The sequence below is a fragment of the Dendrobates tinctorius genome, unplaced genomic scaffold (assembly GCF_039654945.1).
Source record: "Dendrobates tinctorius isolate UK_male_01 unplaced genomic scaffold, ASM3965494v1 ptg000083l, whole genome shotgun sequence".
NCBI lineage: Eukaryota > Metazoa > Chordata > Amphibia > Anura > Dendrobatidae > Dendrobates > Dendrobates tinctorius.
The window spans coordinates 29,741,677-29,766,759 of NW_027361751.1; positions in this window are offsets into that span (position 1 = coordinate 29,741,677).

The window sequence follows — 25,083 nt, forward strand, 5'->3', positions numbered from 1 at the left end:
AAAAAAAATGCTGGTGCCTAGGCCACAGCAAAAGATGTCCAAAAAGACTTCAGAAAGGGTGCTTTGTTGTGAATTCTCTTGCTTGGAGTTCTGAGCCAAAGCTCCCTCTGCTCCCTCTGGTGGTTGCTGAGAGTAGTGGAGCTGACCAGGTGGATGGAAGTTCCCCACCTGACGAAGATAATTGGAAACCTGGGATTACAGGTTGGGAGCATATAATTGAACTGGCTGCTCTTGGAGTTTGCTGGTGATTTCCTCAGTGTGCATTCGGAGCTCTTTTGACCCCTGCCTGATCTGCATGGTTCAGCTAAGTATTCTTTTGCTAATCCTTTGCATCTAATCTGGTTGTGTTTTGTTTTTGCTTTCTGTTTTGCTGCTAGGGTTCAGCGTGCTCCCTGCTGGGGGCAGTGCTGGGCCCTGCTTCATATGTGGCAGCTTGTTCAGTCCCCTGTTATGTTAGTATCTTTTTGCTTGCTGACAGTTTATACCAGAGTGCTGATCTAGTGGGGGTGAGATCGTGTGACCTCAGGTTTTTTGTATATCAGTAGTGTTGGACTTTTTCAGGGTTTTTTATGCGTGATTGCAGACAGTATCTTTTCTGTCCTGTCTAGACAGCTTGGGCCCACCTTTTGCTCATTGTGTTCTCTGTCTGTGTTTGTGTCTCATCTTGTCTCGCCTACAATATGTGTTTGGGGGCTGTCTATTCCTTTGGGGATCTGCTCCGGGGCAGTTTAGATTTCATCTTTCTGTGTTTAGGCTTAGTTAGTCCTCCGGCTGTGACGAGGCATCTAGGGCATCGTAGGAATGCTCCACGGCTATTGCTAGTTGTGCAGATAGGATCAGGGGTCTGCAATCCGCTTAGTTACCAACCTCTCTGGTCTTCTAGTGGCCTAGCCTGTTCCTGCCATCCTCCTCGTGACCCATTCATAACAGAATAGCCAGTCTAACCGCAGACTCTAGGGTACTCAAAAGAAGGAAAGAATTGCCAAAAAAAAGTTAGAATTTTTTTATATATATTTTCCTTTTTCTCTGGTGCCGTAGGAGGATTTTTTCTTTAATGGAGAGTAAGCAATTATCCGATCTTGTTGAGCAGCTCGCTGCTGAAGTGCGGGGGATTTCTGCCTATCTCACTCAATCATCTGCTGTAGAGCCAAATATCCCTACTCCTGATGTGTTTTTTGGGATCGGTCTAAATTTTTGAATTTCAAGAATAACTGTAAACTATTTCTTGCTTTGAAGCCTAATTCATCGGGGAGCTCGGTGCAGCAGGTTAAAATTGTCATCTCCCTGCAGCACGGCGATCCCCAGGATTGAGCTTTTTCTCTGACACCTGGAGATCCTATTCTGGCTAATGGATGCATTTTTATAGGCCCTGGGGTTGTTGTATGATGAACCTAATGCTATTGATCAAGCTGAGAAGACCTTATTGGCATTGAACCAGGGTCAGGATGCTGCGGAGTTATACTGCCAGAAGTTCCTAAAGTGGGCGGTCCTTACTAAATGGAACGATGATGCCCTAGCAGCTCTCTTTCGGAAAGGTCTGTCAGAAACCGTAAAGGATGTTATGGTGGGATTTCCTGTCCCCTCTGGTCTTAACGACTCCATGTCTTTAGCCATTCAAATTGATAGGCGTTTACGTGAATGTAAAAGTACACGAGAGGCGGTGCTGCCTTTTGAACAAACTTCTGAACCCATGCAATGTGATAGGGCTTTGTTTAGGACGCAATGTCAAGAGTTTAGAAGGCGTAATAAGTTATGCTTCTTTTGTGGGGACACCTCTCATGTTATTTCTGTCCGCCCTAAAAGAGAAAAACGTTTTGCTCACGCATTTGCCGTGGGCAGTGTACAGCCTAAGTTCCTCTTGGCAGTTACGCTGATCTGCTCCTTGTCTACTTTTTCTGCTAAAGCCTTTGTTGATTCAGGAGCAGCTTTGAATCTGATAGATCTTGACTTTGCCAAGCGTTGTGGTTTCCCCATGGTGCCCCTGAGAACCCCTATTCCCTTGAGGGGGATTGATGCTACCCCTTTGGCGGAGAATAAACCCCAGTTTTGGACCCAGGTGGTAATGCGGGTCACTGCGGACCATCAAGAGAACTGTAGATTTTTGGTTTTGCACAATTTACATGATACTATTGTACTGGGTTTTCCTTGGTTGCAAACCCATAATCCTGTTTTAGATTGGAAATCTCTGTCTGTGGTGAGTTGGGGTTGTCAATGTGTTCTTAGTGACACTCCTGTTTTCTCCACCTCTCCCCAGTCTCAAGACGTTCCTGACTATTTTGCTGATTTTTCTGATGTATTTAGTGAGAGTAAATCCACGTCTTTGCCTCCTCATAGGAGTTATGACTGCGCAATAGAGTTAATGCCCGGTTGTAAATTTCCCAAGGGTCGGCTTTTCAACTTATCTGTACCTGAACATGATGCTATGCGATCTTATATCAAGGAAACATTGGAAAAGGGTCATATCAGAACATCCTCTTCACCTTTGGGTGCTGTTTTTTTCTTTGTGGCCAAGAAAGATGGCTCATTAAGGCCAGGTATTGACTATTGTTCCCTTAACAAAATCACTGTTAAATATCAGTACCCGTTACCCCTGATTTCTGATTTATTTTCCAGAGTTAAAAGTGCTTGTTGGTTTACCAAACTTGACCTCAGGGGGGCGTATAATCTTATTCGCATCAAGCATGGGGATGAATGGAAGACGGCGTTTAATACTCCACAGGGACATTTTGAGTACCTGGTGATGCCTTTTTGGCTCACTAATGCCCCTTCCGTTTTCCAATCTTTTATGAACAATATTTTCCGGGACCTTGTAAATAAGTTTTTGATCATTTATCTGGATGATATTTTGATTTTTTCCAGTGATTGGGATTCTCATGTGAAACATGTCCGGACTGTGTTCCGGATTTTGAGAGAAAATACTCTGTATGTTAAGGGATAGAAATGCTATACAGAAGATTTCGTTTTTGGGATTCATTTTGTCCCCGTCTGCTATTGAAATGGACCTGGCCAAGGTACAGGCCATTTATGATTGAGTTCAGCCCACTTCTCTGAAGGCGCTTAAGAAGTTTTTTGTTTTGCTAATTTCTACTGTAAATTTATAAGTAATTTTTCTGGTATTGTTAAACCTCTTGTTAAACCTCTGACGTATTTGACCAAAAAGGGCACTGATGTGGTAAATTGGTTTCCAGAGGCAGTCTTGGCATTTCAGGATCTTAAGCAGAAATTCACTTCTGCTCCGGTTCTACGGCAACCTGATGTTTCACTCCCATTTCAGGTGGAGATAGATACTTCTGAGATTGATGCAGGAGCCGTTTTGTCTCAAAGAGATCCAGTAACCTCTAAGATGAATCCCTGTGCCTTCTTTTCTCGAAAATTTTCTCCATCTGAATATAACTATGACGTGGGGAATCGGGAATTATTGGCCATGAAGTGGGCATTTGAAGAGTGGAGACATTGGTTGGAGGGAGCTAGACATCAAGTTGTGGTCCTCACCGATCACAAGAATTTGATTTATCTTGAATCAGCCAAGCGCTTGAATCCTAGACAGGCTAGGTGGGCCTTGTTTTTCACACTTTTTAATTTTGTGGTCTCCTTTCTTTCTGGCACTAAGAATGTTAAGGCGGACGCCCTTTCTAGGAGTTTCTTTGTGGATTCTCTTGACGTTACCGAGCCAATGACCATTCTAAATGATGGTGTAGTCCTTTCCGCCATCTCTCCTGATTTGAGACGTGCCCTGGAGGAATTTCAGGAGGATAAACCTGAATGATGCCCTATGGGAAAATTGTATGTCCCTGACCAGTGGAGGAAAAGAGTAATGTCTGAAATTCATTGCTCCGTGTTGGCTGGTCACCCGTGTTGGCTGGTCACCTCTCCCGACGCCTGCGCACTGCAGAACTCTGCTCTGCCCTCAATAGGGCAGAGCAGTGCGCCTGCACCGGAGCCATTACAGAACGGGAGAAGAGGACGTCATCGCATGAAGAAGGGAGGCGCTGGACGGGACGGCGACACCCATCGGACCGGACAGCCCACCTCGGTGAGTATAATATAACGTGTTTTTCTTCTCTTTCAGGTTACATCGGAGGCTTATCTACAGCATTACAGAATGCTGTAGATAAGCCCCCGATGTCTATGCCGGCAGCTGAAAGGCCAAACAAAGGGTGACAGATACCCTTTAACCCCATTTCTTTTCGTTTGGCTCTTCCAGTTACGTTTAAGATTCATAACATCTTTCATAAGTCTTTGTTGAAAAGGTTTGTGGAGCCAGTCATTCCCATGGCAGCGGCCCCTGATCCTGTACTGGTTAAGGGTAATTTGGAGTATGAGGTAGAGAAGATATTGGATTCTCGCCTGGCTAGACGGAGACTTCAGTATTTGGTCAAGTGGAAGGGTTATGGCCAGGAGGATAATTCTTGGGTCTCTGCTTCTGACATACATGCCAAGAGATTGATTCGTGCCTTTCTTCGGGCCCATCCTGATTGGCCTGGTGGCGTGGATGAGGGTTCGGTGACCGCTCCTCAAAGGGGGGTACTGTTGTGAATTCTCTTGCTCGGAGTTCTGAGCCAAAGCTCCCTCTGCTCCCTCTGGTGGTTGCTGAGAGTAGTGGAGTTGACCAGGTGGATGGAAGTAACCCACCTGACGAAGATAATTGGAAACCTGGGATTACTGGCTGGGAGCACATAATTGAGCTGGCTGCTCTTGGAGTTTGCTGGTGATTTCCTCAGTGTGCATTTGGCGCTCTTTTGTCCCCTGCCTGATCTGCATGGTTCAGCTAAGTACTCTTTTGCTAATCCTTTGCATCTAATCTGGTTGTTTTTTCTATTTTTGCTTTCTATTTTGCTGCTAGGGTTCAGCGTGCTCCCTGCTGGGGGCAGCAATGTGCCCTGCTTCATATGTGGCAGCTTGTTCAGTCCCCTGTTATGTTAGCATCTTTTTGCTTGCTGCCAGTTTATACCAGAGTGCTGATCTAGCGGGGGTGAGATCGTGTGATCTCAGGTTTTTTTGTATATCAGTAGTGTTGGACTTTTTCAGGGTTTTTTGTGCATGATTGCAGACAGTATCTTTTCTATCCTGTCCTGTCTTGACAGCTTGGGCCCCACCTTTTGCTCAGTCTGTTCTCTGCCTGTGTTTGTGTTTCATCTTGTCTCACCGACAATATTTGTTTGGGGGCTGTCTATTCCTTTGGGGATCTGCTCCGGGGCAGTTTAGATTTCATCTCTCTGTGTTTAGGCTTAGTTAGTCCTCCAGCTGTGACGAGGCGTCTAGGGCATCGTAGGAACGCTCCACGGCTACTGCTAGTTGTGCGGATAGGATCAGGGGTCTGCAATCCGTTTAGTTACCAACCTCTCTGTTCTTCTGGTGGCCTAGCCTGTTCCTCCCATCCTCCTCAGTGACCCATTCGTAACAGTGCGTCCAGGAAATTATGGCTGGCATTTTCTGAAACGTCATCTACTTCAAAAATAGTGTGGTTGACCCTCGTCTAAAGGATGTTGTATGCACATACGCTATGTTCATATTGAACTACCATAAGAAAGGCACTTAGAGATCATCGGGAATTGATACAGAAAATATATTGGAAATTTGTATAATTTTTCATTACATTAAGCAAAACACATTTATTTGGAACTTAAAAGGGAACTTAAAATATCTGGTATGTGGGCGATCTCCTTTATACACATCTGTAGGCTGAAGGCGGCACAATTCTCAGTCTGCCTTGGTTGCACTTTGTATCGGAGCACAGTTTTAGCAAACAAGCCAAAGTGTAATTAATAAAACTCATTTCCCAGCATAATCTTTGCAATGTGCATTTGTTTTGTTGTCATCTTTCCCTTTAATCCCTGTAGTCAGTGGTGTCCCTTCCTCTGAGGACAATTTTTCTATAGGATCTCTTAGGACAATGATTGAAGGGACTAATTAAAAAAGGCAGAGTTCAGTAATATCAATGAGTCTTGGGAGGCGTAATAGAGCAAAGCAAGCTACCATTAAAATGCAAAGTCACTTGGGGTTATTTCTTAATTAATCTGTAAGTCTAACTACGCTGAAATATAAAAAGGGACATTTTATTTTATTCTCCAGGTCCGATAGAATCCTTTTACTGTCATTTCCTCAGAAATCTTAATAAACAAACATGACCGCTGGAAGGTTGGTGGGTCATGGCTGTCGCTGTTTGGTTTTAATCTGAAACATAAAATGATAACATTTCTTTCGATTTAACAAGATTCTTGGAGATATTTACTTTGCCAGGTTATACATGGCGAATAATTATTTTTAATAGCTACTTATTACTTACCTTTTTGTTGTCCAGGTCACTTTTAGAAAAAAAAAGGTAAAAAAGAAGCAAAAAAAAACAAAGATGAAAAGCGGATCCTCAATCAGATAAGAAGTCTTGACTTTGCTCCTGCATTCTCAGCAGTATTTTTCATGTAAGCTCAGTTGTTTTTTTAATTGCGTTTTTCCATAATTTCAGGGACTGGCATCTAGGTGGACACTTTTTGGGACTGTAATACCACGGCCGCCAGGGGGTAGCCTCTTGGGTCGTTCCGGTACTCACTATGTAGCGACCCGGTCCAGACTGTGTATGTCCCTTTAAGTAACCCTGGACCGTGAGTAGCTTCTGTACACTAGAACTCACTCCTAAGTTATCCTTTTACTGTTATATGGTTTAAATGAATCAAAAACTCACTAATCTTACATATTCCTCAGGTATGTGTTTCAGTGTTTTATTAAGTGCACTGTTCATTTGGTGTGTTCCAGCATCATACGCTGGTGAAATGCATGATTTATATATTAACCTCACTTTGTGAAGTCTGACACAAGAATTGAGAGTTATCCTATTGGTCAGTGACCCTGTCACCAAGGCTTAATGGGAGGAGCTACCTCCAGTCTCTGGGGAAACAAGACAGGGTTCTGTAAGGCTATGTGCACACGTTGCGGATTCTGCTGCGTTTCCGCAGCGGTTTTGGCCCTGCGGAAACGCAGCAGTTCCACAAACATGGTATAGTACCATGTTATCCTATGGCATTTCAAAACCGCTGTGCTCACGCTGCGTTTTTTTTACACGCGGTTTTGCTGCGGTTTACAAACCGCAGCATGTCAATTGTTTGGGCGTATTCCGCAGCGGTTTCACACCTTTAACATAGTAGAGGTGTGAAACCGCAGGGAAAAACCGCAGGCTAATCCGCAGGAAAACCGCAGGTCACTTTACCTGCGGTTTTACCTGCGGATCCATGCGGAAAAACCCGCAGGTGAATCTGCAGCGTGTGCACATAGCCTAAAGTTCACTGAGGAGTCTGGTTCAAGATGTGACCCAGAGCAGACCTCATGTGAGGGGTCTCCTGACCCCACTCCAGGCTCCAAGCCTGGAGGTTCATCTTTCTCTTCATCTCAAGACTTACAGCCAGGCTTAATGCCTTGGATCTTCCCCTGACTTCTACAGCCAAGATGGCTGAAGACTTTTAAATCTTTTTACCCTGCATCCCTGCTGTCTGGTTTAATGCATGCTTCTCCAGCATTAGATCACACTAAATGTGCACAGAAGAACCTATTGCTCTGCGTGTTGAAGAAATCGAGGGTCCCCCGCCTCACCGCAAATTATCCGTTATTTACTTCAAGTATATTTCTGCACGTACTGTCACCAGCTGAGAAAATGAATATGGGATTTCAGGTCTGTAAATATTGCCATATATTCCCTTTTCTGCCTTTATGCCACCAATAGACTTTGAAGTTCTTATAATTACCTGCAAGTACTACTCCTAACTATTCCAGGTTCTTAAAGCTCCAGAACCTCAATTCTGTGTCAGAATCAAATCCTGAACTGTATTTGCCGTGGATTTCCCACGTGAACTGTTACCATTACTCCATGTTATATTGTATGCCACCGTTTTGCTGAAGTAAAGCAGCTGTTATCCCCGAGACCTGTTGCCTGTGGTTATTCAATTGGCTGTGGACACTGCGTGGGGGTGGATAACAGTGAACGGAATGGCTCCGTATCAGGGAGCACTGTATCAGCACATTACTTCTCATCTGTTACACACGATGCGAACACACGCAAGCAAGCAAGCACGCCACACAGAACACGGTGAACACAGCATTTAGACCCTTCTTCCTGAGACCGACTTCAGCCCACGAAGGTACCTGTCTACTCCGGTATAGCTCACCCCTTTACGGCACTGTTGCTCCTGCACGTCTCTTTAGGCTTGTGGCTCACTAGGCTCTCCACACAGCTCCCGAACTCCAGCTGTCACACAGGGGGCTCACCCACTGACCTCCCTGGCTTGCACAATTCCAGACACGGGCTGGTTTCCACAGACTGGCTTGGATGTCACTTCAGCTCTTCGTTTCTAGCTGACTTGACTGCTGAGACTCCTCCGTTAGTCTCCCTAGTCCTGCAGTTCCCAGTCTCCAACTGAAGGACCTCCAGTGACCTTTCCTCACTGGCTGCTGCTGTAGGCATTAACTGTCCTCATCCGTCCAGAATGGCTACCCCCGGCTCAACTAACTCAAGAGGGAAAACTATCTCCTTTTTGCACCTAGCTAGCCGCTCCTCTAAATTAACCCTGCCAAAGGTTTCCTAGTTCTGCTCAGTGCCCTCATCTAGTGTCCCTTTTCTGGTATTACAACTATCTCTAAATCTCTATCTAACTATTGTCATGTGGCCGCAAAAGCACACACACATGACATACATAAAGCTCACAGACAAGTCAGGAATACAGATAATACACAATAACATCAATATTTACAGGGTGAGGCCCTGACCTCCTTTCAGGACTGCATCCTTTTCCCAGTCCACCTCCTCTATTCCCCATTAACGCTCTGTTTGATAGTGGAGGTTTGGTGACCTGGAGGTGACCAGCTCTTTCTAGAGTTTGCAAAGTGTGCTATTCCAAGACCCTCCAGGAGAGTTAAGACACCATACACATTAGATTAATGTTGGTTGAATATGTATTGTGGCAGGGCTAAGGGTCGTGTAATTGATGGGAGATATGTGTCTCATAAATGGCTTATCTCCATAATGTAAGGCAGAAGTAAAGCATACCAGATATTGTTATTGTTTTTGTTTGAAGGACCTGTGGTGAGGTCACAGTCATGTGACCAGTCAGCTGCTGGGAACGTGGGTGTGGCTACAGCCTTATAATGTGACCTGCTCCTGAACCAGGGAGCTGTATGTGGGGAGGACTACACCTCCCAGCATGTGCTGAGACTCGCGGTCTGAGTCTGCAACCACGAAGGTTTGTTTTGTTTGCCTATGCTAGAGACTGTTTTTGGTGATACGCTGTTTTATGGTTTATGACAGAAATAAACCTTATGAACTTTGGAAGAACCGGTCTCCTGATTGTCTCCCGCTGCACCTGAGCGAGTCACATCCCCACAATTGGTGGTACACGTGCGGGCAGCGGTCCCAGCAGAGACTTGAGACAGTTGCTGCATGTCCTGGGTGAAGTTTGCAGCGGGGCAACAAGCATTGCCTGGAATCATGGAGGACCTCATGAAACACCTGGTCCAGTCCCAGGCACTGCAGCAGGAAACCAACAAGCTGTTGTTACAGCAGATCCAGCAAAGCCAGCAAGAGCAGCGGCAGCAGTTCCAGCAAAGCCAGCAGGAACAACGGCAGCAGATGCAGCTTCTGGCAACCGCCATCCAGGAGGGCAGGACGAGTGCCCCAACACCAGGTCGGGCTGATGCCACCGACGTCGAGAAGGCGGTAAGACGCGCATTACAAAAAATGACCCCTGAGGATGATGTGGAGGCCTTCCTGACGGTGTTTGAGAGGGTGGCTGAGAGGGAAAAACTTCAGCCAGAGCGGTGGGCGGAGGTACTGGCCCCTTACCTAACGGGGGAGCCCCAGAAGGCGTACTTTGACCTGACGGTACAAGATGCCAGAGAGTATCCCAAATTAAAAGCGGAAATTCTCGCACGCTTGGGGGTAACAATGACTACCAGGGCACAGCGAGTTCATCACTGGGCCTATCACCGGGACAAACCCCCACGCTCCCAAATGTTTGACCTGTTGCACCTGGTCCAGAAATGGCTGCAGCCAGAGTCGGCTTCCCCTGCACAGATGGTAGAGCGAGTTGTGATGGATCGGTTTGTGCATTCTCTGCCGAGACCTCTACAGACTTGGGTTGCCCAGGGTGATCCCCAAAATGCTGATGAACTGGTTGGGCTGGTCGAGAGATACCAGGGGATGGAAGGTTCCTTGGGGAAGCAGCCCATTCCATATTGGGGGTCCCAGCAGGGGGCGGAGTCACAAAAAGGGGTGGTGCGTCCAAGGTCAAAAGGGGCGGGGGAGGCGGTGCCCAAGGTCCCCTCGGGTGTTATTTGCTGGAAGTGTCATGGGCCAGGACATATAGCGGCCCGTTGTCCCCAGACCACCGAGCAGATGGACTGCAGCATGGGACGCCGTAGTTCATACTACGCATATCCAGCTTGCAGTGTGAACTCGCTACCTAACAACGGGCCACAAGCGTGTCCAGTGAAGGTGAACGGTCGAGCAGTAATGGCGCTTCTGGACTCCGGGAGCTTGGTGACCCTTGTGAGGGCCAGTTTTCCTCTAAACATACTCCCGGGTAAAAAGATTGGTGTTCGGTGCATACATGGCGATGCAAAGGACTACCCTATGGCTAGGGTGAAGATTGAAACGGCGCATGGCACCGAGTCGCATGAAGTTGGCGTTGTTCGAGACTTGTTGCATCCCATAATTATTGGCCGGGATTTCTGTCTGTTTTGGGATCTGTGGGGGATGGGTTCTGAGTGTGCTAGCAAGAGCAGGGAACCAATCCACCTCACTGAGGGATCGCCACCACCAGAGGCAGACGAGTTCCCTTTATGTGTCCTTGTTGGGGATGAAGAGGAAGGGTCCCCTGTACCTGACATCCTGGAGTTAGGGGTGGCCGGGGAGAATTTTGGGACTGCCCAACATAGGGACCCCACACTAAGGGAAGCCTTTAACAATGTCACCGTCATTAATGGGGTTGCACAAGAGCCGGGAGCAGACACAAGGTTTCCCCATTTTATGTTGAGTGGGGAATTGTTGTACCGGGTCACGAAAATAAGGGAGGAGGTGGCAGAGCAGTTAATAGTACCAGGCCCCTATAGACGAAAAGTGTTGGACATGGCCCATTCACACATCTTGGGGGGACACCTGGGGGTGGAAAAAACCCAGGAACGGATTGTACAGAGGTTCTATTGGCCTGGGTGTCACCGGGAAATAGTAAACTATTGCAGGTCCTGCCCGACATGTCAGTTAACTGCCCCCACATCTCATTTTCGGAACCCTCTTGTGCCACTGCCCATTATTGAGGTGCCATTTGAGAGAATTGCCATGGACTTGGTCGGTCCCTTAGTTAAATCAGCTCGGGGCCATCAGTATATATTAGTCATCCTGGACTATGCCACACGCTATCCTGAGGCCATTCCCCTGAGAAACTCCTCTGCGAAGAGTATAGCCCGTGAGCTGGTCCATGTGTTTTCCCGGACGGGTTTGCCGAAGGAGATCCTGACCGACCAGGGGACACCTTTTATGAGCAAGGTGATGAGAGAATTGTGCAGAGTCTTGCAAATTTCCCAGCTGAGGACTTCAGTGTACCATCCACAGTCAGATGGCCTTGTTGAGAGGTTTAACAAGACCCTGAAGAGCATGCTGAGAAAAGTCATAGAGGAAGATGGTAGAGACTGGGATTGTCTCTTACCGTATTTACTGTTTTCTATCCGTGAAGTTCCCCAGGCCTCCACGGGGTTCTCCCCCTTCGAGCTTCTGTATGGCCGGCATCCGCGAGGTCTCCTAGATATAGCCAAGGAAACCTGGGAAGCCGAAGTCACGCCCCACAGAAGCGTCATTGAGCATGTGGCACTGATGCAGCAGAGGGTTGCGAAGGTGATGCCCATTGTTAAAGAACATCTCCGCCAGGCACAAGAGGCTCAGGCCAGGGTCTACAACCGGTCAGCCAGAGTGAGGCAGTTCAATCCGGGAGACCGAGTTCTCGTGCTAATACCGACGGTGGAAAGTAAGTTCTTGGCCAAGTGGCAAGGGCCATATGAGGTGGTGGAGAAACTGGGAGACGTAAACTACAAGATCCACCAACCCGGAAGACGGAAGCCATACCAGGTTTACCATGTTAACCTTATCAAGCCGTGGCAAGATAGAGAGCCAGCGGTAACTCCGTGCTTGCTGGGCAACCTAGAAGGGGAGGTTGGAGCTGTTACCATAGCGGAGACTCTATCGAAGGCCCAGAAGCAACAGTGCCGGGAGTTACTCCAGAAAAACCGCGACCTGTTCTCAGAGTTGCCGGGGTGCACGAAGGTGGTGGAGCACGAAATTCTGACCGAGCCACATGTGCGGGTGAACGTGAAACCATATCGTATTCCTGAGGCCCGGCGAGAGGTAATCTCCAAGGAGGTGCAGCGTATGTTGAAGCTCGGGGTCATTGAGGAATCCAAGAGCGGCTGGTCGAGCCCGATTGTCCTGGTCCCAAAACCTGATGGTGAATGGAGGTTCTGCAACGATTACCGGAAGCTGAATGAGGTCTCCAAGTTCGACGCTTATCCCATGCCACGCGTTGATGAGCTCATCGAGAGACTTGGACCTGCCAGGTACATAACCACTTTGGATCTGACCAAGGGATATTGGCAGATCCCCATGGCACAGGAAGCCAAGGAGAAGACGGCATTCTCCACACCAGACGGGTGCTTCCAGTATGTCCGGATGCCGTTTGGCCTACAGGGAGCTCCAGCAACCTTCCAGAGGGCGATGGATAGAATCCTTGCACCTCATAAGCTATACGCTGCCGCATACCTGGATGATATCGTCATCTTTACCCCGGACTGGGAGACTCACCTGGAAAAGGTCCAAGCAGTGTTTGACGCTCTAAGAGAGGCGGGGTTTACAATAAACCCGAAGAAGTGTGCCTTGGGGAGAGAAGAAGCCAAGTACCTTGGATATGTAGTGGGGCGTGGCGAGATCAAACCCCAAATCAATAAAGTGGAGGCAATTCAAACATGGCCGAGACCTCTGTCAAAGAAGCAAGTTAAAGCCTTCCTGGGGATTGTGGGATATTACAGGAGGTTTATCCCAAACTTCGCCACAATGGCTGCACCTCTAACTGATCTGCTTAAAGGGACAAAGTCAGTGATGGTCAGCTGGTCCGAAGAAGCAGAGTCAGCCTTCCAAGAAATGAAGGGAGCTCTTTGTAAGCAGCCCGTTTTGGTGGCCCCAGACTTTAAACGTGAATTTGTCCTCCAGACAGATGCCTCAGATGTCGGGGTAGGAGCTGTCCTTTCCCAAGAGATACGTGGGGAGGAGCATCCTGTTCTCTACTTGAGTAGGAAGTTGACTTCTTGTGAGAGAAATTACTCAGTTGTAGAGAAGGAGTGTTTGGCCATAAAATGGGCAGTGGACACATTACGGTACTACCTGGTGGGACGGAAGTTTAGGTTAATATCCGACCATGCCCCACTCAGGTGGATGAGGGAAACCAAGGGCAAGAATGCTAGGGTCACCCGCTGGTTCTTAGCCCTACAAGACTTCAGTTTCCATGTAGAGCATAGGGCCGGGAAGCTACATGGGAATGCCGATGCCCTCTCCAGAATCCCTTGCCTGGTAGGTGAAAGTGCCAAGCCCCACGGCTTTAGGCAGAGTGGGGAGGTATGTGGCAGGGCTAAGGGTCGTGTAATTGATGGGAGATATGTGTCTCATAAATGGCTTATCTCCATAATGTAAGGCAGAAGTAAAGCATACCAGATATTGTTATTGTTTTTGTTTGAAGGACCTGTGGTGAGGTCACAGTCATGTGACCAGTCAGCTGCTGGGAACGTGGGTGTGGCTACAGCCTTATAATGTGACCTGCTCCTGAACCAGGGAGCTGTATGTGGGGAGGACTACACCTCCCAGCATGTGCTGAGACTCGCGGTCTGAGTCTGCAAAAACGAAGGTTTATGTTTTGTTTGCCTATGCTAGAGGCTATTTTTGGTGATACGCTGTTTTATGGTTTATGACAGAAATAAACCTTATGAACTTTGGAAGAACCGGTCTCCTGATTGTCTCCCGCTGCACCTGAGCGAGTCACATCCCCACAGTATATATAAACTGGTTCTGCCAAGAATCTAAAGTATGTGGGGCACTGGCCAACTGATGGTCGGGGGAGATGACCGATGTCCAATCATGCTGGCTGTCAGCCAAATGATCAGTAAAAGCAGTCGACTATTGTGTATGGATCAATAATATGAAAGGGAGTTTCTTGAGTTATACAAGATTGTTTCTAATGTAGGGAATTATATTCAAAATTGAGAGTCACTGGTTGGTACCTTTGAATAGCTACCTGAAAAGATGGTAAAGTAGGTAATATAGAAAAAGAGAAATAACAAATGCTTACTCTTTTCTTACCCACCAGACTGGGGGGTTTCTAGCAGAATCAGAAGTCACGACATCCCATACATCACCTCAATGCTGCAGGCAATCACTGATTTCAATGGTGACGTTTTCATGTACAATACATGACCAAAGAAGCCAGTGATTGGCTACAGTCAGACAACTGATAGACTGGACTTTATCGCTTAGACAATGTCACGTGCCCTGTTCTGAGTGACACGGCCAGCAGGCTGGTAATTGTCCCATGTGACGCAGCCCGCAGGCCGGTAACTAATACAATAAGACAAAAGGAATAGGGAAAAACCTGGCTAACAATAACAATGGTGGCCCTGCGTGTCACGCCGTGCTCACCTGGGGGCGGGACCTCGGTCCCGACGTCATCTCTTCCGGAGCCGCGGTCACTCCGGGTGTCCCGTCGGGTGCGAACGCGCAGCTCTCGTCCCCGGGTCTCCTCCTACATGTCACGTTTGCGCTTGCGCGCTCCTGTCAGTGCTGTATAGGGTTCGGTCCTCTCTATGGTAATGGAGGACCTGACCCGGAACCTGTAGTGGTCATGTGCTTTCTAGCTAGGTCCTGACCCGGAACCAGTAGTAGTCATGTGCTATATCAGACGACCTCCCTCTAGGGGAGGTGCCTGATTATTGTTGTGCTTCCTGCCTTGGTTTGCCATGTCCCTGCCTGGCTGTGCGCTGTATTCAGGTCCCCTGCCTTGCACTCTGTTGTGCCTCTTGGCACACGCTCTGAATCTGCACTCTGCTTTGTACTTGGTTGTGCCTCCTGGCACACGCTCTGACTCTGTGCTCTGTCTCGTACTAGGTTGTGCTTCCTGGCACATGCTGTGACCCTGTTCTCTGTCTCATACTCGGTTGTGCCTCCTGGCACACGCTCTTACCCTGTACTCTGTCTCATCCTCAGTTGTGCCTCCTGGCACACACTCTGATTCCGTGCTCTGTCTTATACTCAGTTGTGCCTCCTGGCACACACTCTGATTCCGTGCTCTGTCTTATACTCAGTTGTGCCTCCTGGCACACACTCGGACCCTGTGCTTTGTCTCATACTCAGTTGTGCCTCCTGGCACATGCTCTGATCCTGTACTCAGTCTCTTACTCTGTTGTGCCTCCTGGCACACGTACCAATCCTGCACTGTCTTATGCTCAGTTGTGCCCTCTGGCACACACCCTGCTCCTGTACTCTGTTACACCTCCTGGCACACCTGCTGCCTGACTCAGTGCTCTGACGTTCTCCTTGCACGCATCCTGTTTCACTCACACCCGGACGAACGAAGTCTCTGTATACCACGTGTTCCCGTGTCCACGCTCTACACGTTCCTGCAGATACACTCACCCACTCGTGTCTCCTGTGAGCCGGCCGCCTGGTGCCAGCAGTCGTGGTGCCTCACCCCCTGGGGCTTGCCCCTGACACTCCCTGTATAGGGAGTGGTCTTCACTAGGTCAGCTCGCCCTGGGAGGGTTGGTGTCACGACCCAGAGGGTCCACTCCAGGAGTCGTCACACTGTGATAGGGAATGGGGATGTGGAGACCTCCTGCACTCCCCTGAGCCAGTGTCCTAACGTTCCCTAGGCCGGTTCCGCACCGGGCACCGATCAGGAACCTCAAAACCCTGACTCGCCCTGCACCTAAACCCTCGCTAGGGAACTGGTCGGTGCGGAAACTAATCCCACCACTGCACTAAACACACATAAGGAAAAGTGACGCTCCCAGCAACACAGCCCACCACCTGCGTACATCTTTTCCTCCACCTTGTCCGACTTCTGGGTGCACTGTCCAGAAGCGGATCTTCTCAGCACCATAGTTAAAATATACTCCAGGAGAAAGTGCAATAATATGATGACAATTCAACACACATAAACACACATGGAATATAAACAAGACCACTCAGTACAATAAGATAAAACCAACAGAACCACCGAGAAAATGTCCAAAATTACTTTATTAATAATAAGCGCATATATATATATATATATATATATATATATATATATATATATATATAATATAAAAATAAATCACATATGTATAAAAGGGGGTCAATGCCATGGATAAGGCACTACCGGGGTCCAAAGTATGTAATAACAGACAAATATATACACAAAGATAGTAATAAATAATATAATTGTAAATATATCAATATATAAAGTGACCGTGCAATAATATAAAACAAAATTTAGATTAATAAAGTGTAGAGTATAGTGCAGCAAAACAGCTGAGCAGCAAAATGTGTTTAAAAAGATAAATAGTGCAACATAAAAAACAATAAGTGGCGCTAGTGCATAAAATTGAAGTGAATTGCACCATAGTGCAGCCTTGGAGCAAACAGAGTCCACACCTGCGTGCAGCTGTCCAGAAACAGAGTCCCGCAAATGAGTCCAACTTTTCTGCCAAAAAGTCAAGCATGCTTGAGTCCAGCTCTCAGCAACAACTTCCAGCATTTTGAGTGCAGCTCTACACCATAGCTGCCACTCCACCATGCCAGCACTCCTTGCAGACACCATAGCTGACACTCCAGGAATCTCACTGAGCTGCCCCTGACTCTCCTTTAGCTCCATCCTTCACACAGGCTAGCTTGCAAATGAATACCTTATCACCAACAGTGATTAACACACCTGATACTCTCTTATAGAGCTACCACACCTGTTACATAATTACGTGCACAAACTAAGGTAACCAAAGTGCAATGACCCTAATGGCCACCGGGGGCAAAACTACAAATGAAATCACAGTGCAATGACCCTAATGGCCACTGGGGGCAAAACCACCCTTGGCACAAAGCCAAGGGAAAAAAAAAGGTTACTTTGTGCATTTAAACTGTCTGATCCAACCTGGATCATGACACATTACCAACGTGGACCACTGAAGTTGCAGGGCTGGACTGGTGGGGGATAACAAGTAATTATTATTTCTTTGTAACATTTCCTACCTCACATCCTATTTTGTGTGGTCTTGGAAAATCCCTTTATTGAAAAAAACATCAGTGTAAAGTGTCATTAGTGCAAGGAGTGAAGAGTGTGGAATCGCACCAAGAATTCTGTGTTTAAGGAAGCTCTAAATGCTACAAACACCAACATCAGTGACTTATATGTCGCAACCAGGGGGGTAGTCGTGGCCGATGGTGGTTGCTCTGTCACACCCTGGTCTCCCACCACATTCACACAATGTCCCATTTGTAGCATACCTTTCTTCCCACTTTCGGATCTATCAGGGTCCCCTCTAATCTGCTGAGGATTTCCTTCTGACGGTTTCAAAAAAAGAAAGACAGAGTCCAGTTCCAACAAGAAAAAACGATTTTACTAGGTTCCAATCTCAAGAATACTGAAAACCGGAAAAATATCGACCAACAAGAGTCTGTAAAGAAAAGTATTCAAATAAATTATCTTTTCTTCATACATCGGGTAAGTATCAACAGAGCGATTAAGGACAACGTAAGCATACAAGAATTGCACATATGTAAAAATTAAAGACAAAGAGTGCTACATCCAGCTCTAATATAAATATAGACATGCATATCTGTTTACGAAATCTCCATTTAGTGTCTCAGAAAGATAAATCTCCAAAATATCAAAAATATCAAATGGAACAGATGTATATAACAGCAATAGTGTCTGCAAATGTGCTGAAGAGATAAAGTGCAGAGTGCAAGGTGCCAGTAAAGTCCCAATGCAAGCATGTCATAAAAGCAAAACATATAAGAGACCAAAGCTAAAGTGCATAAGTATAAATGTCAGGATCCTGTCACCGTCGGCAAACTGCCACGGCTGAGCAGGGTGACTTACCCACACTACGGGAGGGCCCGGGGTCCGATACTGCAGTGAAAGTTCAAGCAGACAGGACCTGCGACACTGAAAGTAGTAAGGAGTACAAGGACCTACGATCATGTGACTGCAGGGGGCGGGGCTTAGCGTCCTACTGCTGCAGATGATGTTTCTCTAGCTTAGCAAAGAGACAGTTCTCCCGGAGCCTTTGGAGAACTGCCTGAATATGACCAATGTGAGCCTGTTTATCTGGTGAGTAGATAAGTATGTCATCCAAATACACAACCATAAAATGTCCAATAAAATCAGAGAACACATGATTGATGAAATTTTGGAAGACTGCTGGAGCATTGGTCAGATCGAAAGGCATGACCAAATTCTCAAACAACCCTTCAGTAGTGAAGAAAGCAGTTTTCCACTCATCTCCCTCCAGGACCTGGATAAGGTTATATGCTCCCCGTAGATCTAATTTCGAAAACCACTTAGCCCCAGACAACTGGTTGTACAAATCAGGAATAAGTGGGAGGGGGTAAGTATTTCTCACAGTTATCTTATTTAACTCTCGAAAATCGAGGCATGGGCGCAAACCACCGTCTATTATTCTTTACGAAAAAGAACCCCGCCGCCATGGGAGAGACAGAAGGACGAATGTGTCCTTTACGAAGACTCTCTTAAATGTATTCTTTCATAGCAGCCCACTCGGGACCCGAAAGGTTATACATGCGGGCCTTGGGCAATTTAGCACCTGGAGCCAGGTCAATGGCACAATCAAATGGGCGGTGTGGTGGTAAAACTTCAGCCTCTTTTTCGGAGAAAACGTCCGTATAGTCCTTCAGGTACTCTGGAATACCTTCCAGACCAACGGACGACACACACAGTAGCAAGACATCTTTCAGAATAATTTGGTCCCCATTTAACAATATCCCGGGAACCCCAGTCAATAATCGGGTTATGCCGTTGCAACCAGGGAAATCCCAACACCAGGCCAGAAGAGAGGTTATCCAAAACAAAACATGACATACGCTCTTGGTGAAGGGCCCCCACCCTGAGGGTGAATTCTTCAGAAACAAAATGGAGACCATCCTTGGTGAGAGGTGTAGAATCAATGGCCATTATTTTTATAGGAGTCTCCAACCTAACCGTCCTTAATCAACAGCTGGCCACCAACTTGGAGTCAATCAGGTTCAAGGATGACCCACAGTCCACAAAAGCTGAAGTAGGGAAAAAGGAGTTCTTAACACCAAGTTCCACCTTTAACAGTATCTTAGAAAATGAAGAAAGGGGTACCTGAGAGTCTGAGTGACCTCCAAGATGATCACCCAGACTCAGCCGCTTGTTAGTCGGTGGGCAGGAGGGGCAGTCCTTTTTCCAATGTCCAGAATCACCGCAGTAAAAGCACAGTTTCCCAAAGCGCCGTCGTCTCCTTTCTTTCTCTTTGAGGTCGATGGTTCCCATCTCCATGGTCTCCAATGTAGGACTGGCTCCCCTATCTTGGGAGAATAAAGGGGTCTCAATCTGTATCACTCCTCTCACCCGTAGCCTGAGATCCATTCGGATGGCCTGTGTCATAGCATCCTCCAGAGAATCAGGCGGAGGGTGGAGTGCCAAGGCATCTTTCAGATATTTAGACAGGCCTCTACGGAACATGCCCTGGAGGGTGGCATCATCCCAGAAGACCTCAGCAGCCCAGCATCTGAACTCTGAGCAAAACCACTCGGCTGAGTGCTTCCCCTGACATACACTCATCACCATGTCTTCAGCCATATGCACCCGATTAGGCTCATCATGAATATGCCCCAGGGCCTCAAAAAATGTATCCACAGTCATACGCTCAGGGGCGGTGGTCGGAAGGGAGAAAGCCCAAGCCTGGGGGGCTCCCCTTAACAGAGACATAATGACCCACACTCTCTGCCTTTCATCCCCAGAAGAGTGCGGTCTTAATGAGAAAAAAAGCTTACAGCCCTGATTGAAAACTTTAAATTCCTTTTTATCTCCAGAAAAGGTATCCGGTAATTTAACCGGGGACTCAGGGGAAACTACTGTAACATCTTGAGCCCCCGATGATAAAACCCCCTGCACAGTGTCAGCGATCAGCTGCTGAGACTGAGCCAGGACTCGTTGTTCCCCAATGAGGTTCTGAGACATCTGAGTCAGGTGCTTTACCTGCTCAGAAAGAGCGTCTATAGGATCCATCACACACAGGAGAAGGAAAAAAAAAAAGGTAACGGTCAGTTATAATGTCAGGATCCTGTCAGCGTCGGCAAACTGCCACGGCTGAGCAGGGTGACTTACCCACATAACGGGAGGGCCCGGGGTCCGATACTGCAGTGAAAGTTCAAGCAGACAGGACCTGCGACACTGAAAGTAGTAAGGAGTACAAGGACCTACGATCATGTGACTGCAGGGGGTGGGGCTTAGCATCCTACTGCTGCAGATGATGTAATATACTTACTGCAGGGATACTGTAGTAGAGGAGAGGGAAACGCAGGTCAGACAAGCAGAGGTAATATACGGAGAGGGCAGCGCGGTAACAGAGGGACGAGCAGAGAATAGTCAAGTCACAGGCAAAGAGTCATACACAGAGAGGGTAGCGCAGTACAAGAGGAACAGGCAGAACTAGTAACAGGGACGGAACCGGATCAAAACCAAACAAGCAACAAGTTATCAGGCACAAGGCACACGTACGCAAGGGGTCAACTAACTGAGCCAAGGGCAGGAGTATAACTGACACCGGACCTAGGTCGAGTGGCCACTAAATAGCCGCCCTCTGCCAGAGAGAGGCAGAAACAATTAACTCCTGTCTGACCAGGACGGGCCAAAGACAAAACCCTGTCCTGGATCATGACAATAAATAAATATAATAAGTGGCAAAATAATAAAAAATCACTTACAATGATGATAAGGTCTCCGTCTCCCGGATGGCGCCCTCCTCAACGCGCATTTTGGCATGCTGCCTTCGTCAGGGGGTCAATTTCAGTACATCCAGCTCAGTCACAGAAGCATCATAGGGTTCTTCACAGAGTACATCCTTCTCTTTCCCTCATTTCTTTCAGAACGTCTCAGGGTCGCACCGACTCGTCCGGTACCGCAGTGTTCCTTCTGGTCAGCCTCACTAACTTCAGGAGTTCCCCTGTCTGTTTTGACCAAGACATAAGGGCATCTGCCCACGTAGTTAGCTGCCACATAATGGAGCTTCCCTGCATTGCGTTACCCCTGTGACCTTCGGCCCACAAGCCCTGGACGACTGGGCTACTTGCTTAGCGTTACCTTGCCAACTGCCATGTCCGAGCTCTCAGGCCCTACTGAATAAAGTGGGGGAAATTCACTGACTTACCCACATTTGGCCCCTCCTATATTAACTATTTCCTAACCTATTCTATGTGTGCTAATGTGCTAATGTGTCACCATCTAGTGGCTAACTTCATCACTACACTTTCCCTGCACATGTACATTATATTACATATAACCATGTATATACATATATATATCAGACATATTACCAGCCGAAACCATGACATGCTTAAGGAGGGTGGGGCACAAACCAGTCTCTGTACCCCTTACACAAGTGTATCAACAAGCATATACTTTCGTCCAATCCCAATTCCAGCCAAAAAAGTCAAATGGCGCTGCTTCCCTTCCGAGCTATGCCATGCGCCCAATTAGTGGTTTACCCCCACATATGGGGTATCAGCATACTCAGGACAAATTGCACAATAACTTTTAGGGTCCTTTTACCCTTGGGAAGATAAAATTTGGGGGTGAAAAGATCATTTTTTTGGAAAAAATGTGATTTTTTTTAAATTTTACGGCTGTACGTTATAAACTTCTGTGAAGCCCTGGGAGGTTCAAAGTTCTCACCACACATCTAGATAAGTTCCTTGGGGGGTCTAGTTTCCAAATCGGTGTCATTTGTGGGGGGTTTACACTGTTTTGGCACATCAGGGGCTTTCCAAACGCGACATGGTGTCCGATCTGAATTCCAGCCAATTTTGCATAGAAAAAGTCAAAAGGCGCTCCTTCCCTTCTGAGCTCTGCCATGCGTCGAAACAGTGGTTCCCCCCACATATCAGATATCAGCGTACTCAGGACAAATTGCACAATAACTTTTGCAGTCCAATTTCTCCTGTTACCCTTGGTAAAATAAAAAAAAATTGGACCTGAAGTAATTTTTTTGTGAAAAAAAGTTAAATGTTCATTTTTTTTAAAACATTCAAAAAATTCCTGTGAAGCACCTGAAGGGTTAATAAACTTATTGAATGTGGTTTTGAGCACCTTGAGGGGTGCAGTTTTTAGAATGGTGTCACTTTTGGGTATTTTCTATCATATAGACCCCTCAAAGTGACTTCAAATGTGATGTGGTCCGTAAAAATAAAATGGTGTTGCAAAAAAGAGAAATCGCTGGTCAACTTTTAATCCTTATAACTTCCTAACAAACAAAAATTTGTTTCCAAAATTGTGCTGATGTAAAGTAAACATATGTGAAATGTTACTTATCAAGTTTTTTGTGTGCCATATCTCTGTGATTAAGGGTATAAAAATTCAAAGTTGGAAAATTGAGAAATTTTCACCAAATTTCCGTTTTTTTCACAAATAAACGCAAATTATATGAATGAAACTTTACCACTAAAATGAAGTACAATATGTCATGAGAAAACGGTGCCAGAATCACCGGGATCCATAGAAGCCTTCCAGAGTTATTACCTCATAAAGGGACAGTGGTCAGAATTGTAAAAATTGGCCTGGTCATGAACGTGCAAACCACCCTTGGGGGTAAAGGGGTTAACTGTTGGTCCTTCTGTTCCATGGTGACATACCCAACACCTGCACTTTGTTACATTGTCACACCGCTAGTTTTCAGAGAGTTCAGTCAGTATTTCACCTGATGCTATTTGTGGGTTTTTCTTTTTATCCCGAACAATTTTCCTGGCAGTTGTGGACGACATTTTTATGGGACTTCCTGACTGTGGTTTTGTTTTTACAGAGCCCCTGATTTTCCATTTGTTAATCACAGTTTGAACCTTGCTGACTGGCATTATGAATTCATTGGATATCTTTATGTATCCCTTTCCTGTTTTATACAGTTCAACTAGCTTTTCCCATAGATGCATTGACAATTCTTTTGCTTTCCCCATGACTCACATTTCAGAAACATCAGTGGCCGGATGAGAGTTACAAGAGTCTGTCTGGATCCCAGAAAGTCAATCAGCTTTTATGCACTCACAATGTTTACAAGCAACAGGTCACAGGTGAGGATGTTACCTTCAGTAGCCAGTCAAACCCGTTTGTGTCAACTTCTGTGCATGTTATCAGGCCAAAATCACCAGGGTATGTAAACTTTTGATCAGGGTCATTTGGATGTTTTGGGTTGTCATTATGATTTGAAAAGAGAAAACACAGTAGTTTGACACTAAATGGCTTCACCCAACCACTAACCATGAGTGGAGAATAAGTTTTGGTGTTAACATTCATAGTCTATAAAAAAAAGGCCAAGAAAGGAAAAATTCTGCTGTTGGTATGTAAACTTTTGAGCACATCTATATATGAGTTTCACATTTGTGTTGAAGAACTGAAATAAATTAACTTTTTGATTATATGATATTCTAATCTAGTTAGTGAGAAGCTCTTGTACATATAAATTTTAGTTTCTAAAAGCACATTTTGATCAAATTGTGTGAGCCCATCTGCCAACACCAAGGGATCAAATAGGACTGTGCACTAACCGATTTACATTGCCTGGGCAAACTGTCATGATCCCAGTGCAGGTTTTTGAGCTGCACACCGGGGGTTAATGTCTGGAGCTCTGTGCAGGTTTTGACCTGCACACTTGGGGTTAATGATTGTGGCCTCTTTCTGGTTCTGGGAGAGCTTCATAAACCTCTGGGTAGCTTCAATCCCTGCCAGTTATACTTTTGCCTTTGGCCTAGTGTGCTGACCCCCGTGTGCCTGTTTGTTGCTATTGCTTGTTTATATGGTTCTGACCCGATTCTGTTTCCCGTTGTGAGTTTGCCTGTTGATTTTGTACTGCGTTATTATCTCTGTGTATGACTCATTGCCTGTGACCTGACTACTCTCTGCTCGCCCCTCTGGTACCTTGCAGCTATCTGTGTATGACTCATTGGCTACGTCTTGACTATTCTCACTGTCTATGCCCCTTGGTAACTTTGTCTCGCAGTTACTCTGCTAGGAATTGTCTTGCAGCTCCTAGCTCTGTGGAGTTTAGGCCACGCCTCTAGCAGTCACGTGCTTCAGGTCCTGCAGCTCTGAAGTACGCATCTATTCGGTTGCTGCCCGCTCCACAGGTATCTTTGAGCACGCTTTTGCTTTACTCAGGGCATGTGCACTGGCTCAGTGAGCAAGTTCAGTGCGGTGTCTTTGACATTATAACTGGCCTACAATTTTTTTTTTTTTTGTTTTCTCTCCTCACTGCTGCAGCATGGACCCAATGTGTGCTTTATCTGAGCAGGTGAAAAGCTTGACTCAGTCACTGCAGAAGCTTAGTTTGGAACACCAATCTCTGGCCCAGTCCCAACGGCGGGTTGAGGACTCAGTTCAGGGGGTACTTTCCGCAGGCTTCCAGCAGGTGGGGAATAGAGATGTCATTTTAGTCCCACCTGAATCCCCAGTTAAATACCAGATATGTTTTCTGGTAACAAGGAGGATTTCAGGGCATTTAAGGAGGGCTGTAAGCTTTTTTTTTCTTTGAGACCCCGCTCCTCTGGGGATGAGAAACAGAGGGTGGGGGTGGTGATGTCCCTGCTTAGGGGGTCCCCACAAGCCTGGGCATTCTCACTTTCCTCTTCTGCCCCTGAGAGAATGTCTGTGGATGCATTTTTTGAAGCCTTAGGGCTTATTTATGATGAGCCTGATAGAGTGCGGTTGGCTGAGGACAAAGTAATGAGTGTCTGTCAGGGGGAGCACTCGGCCGAATGGTTCTGTACTGAATTCAGACGTTGGG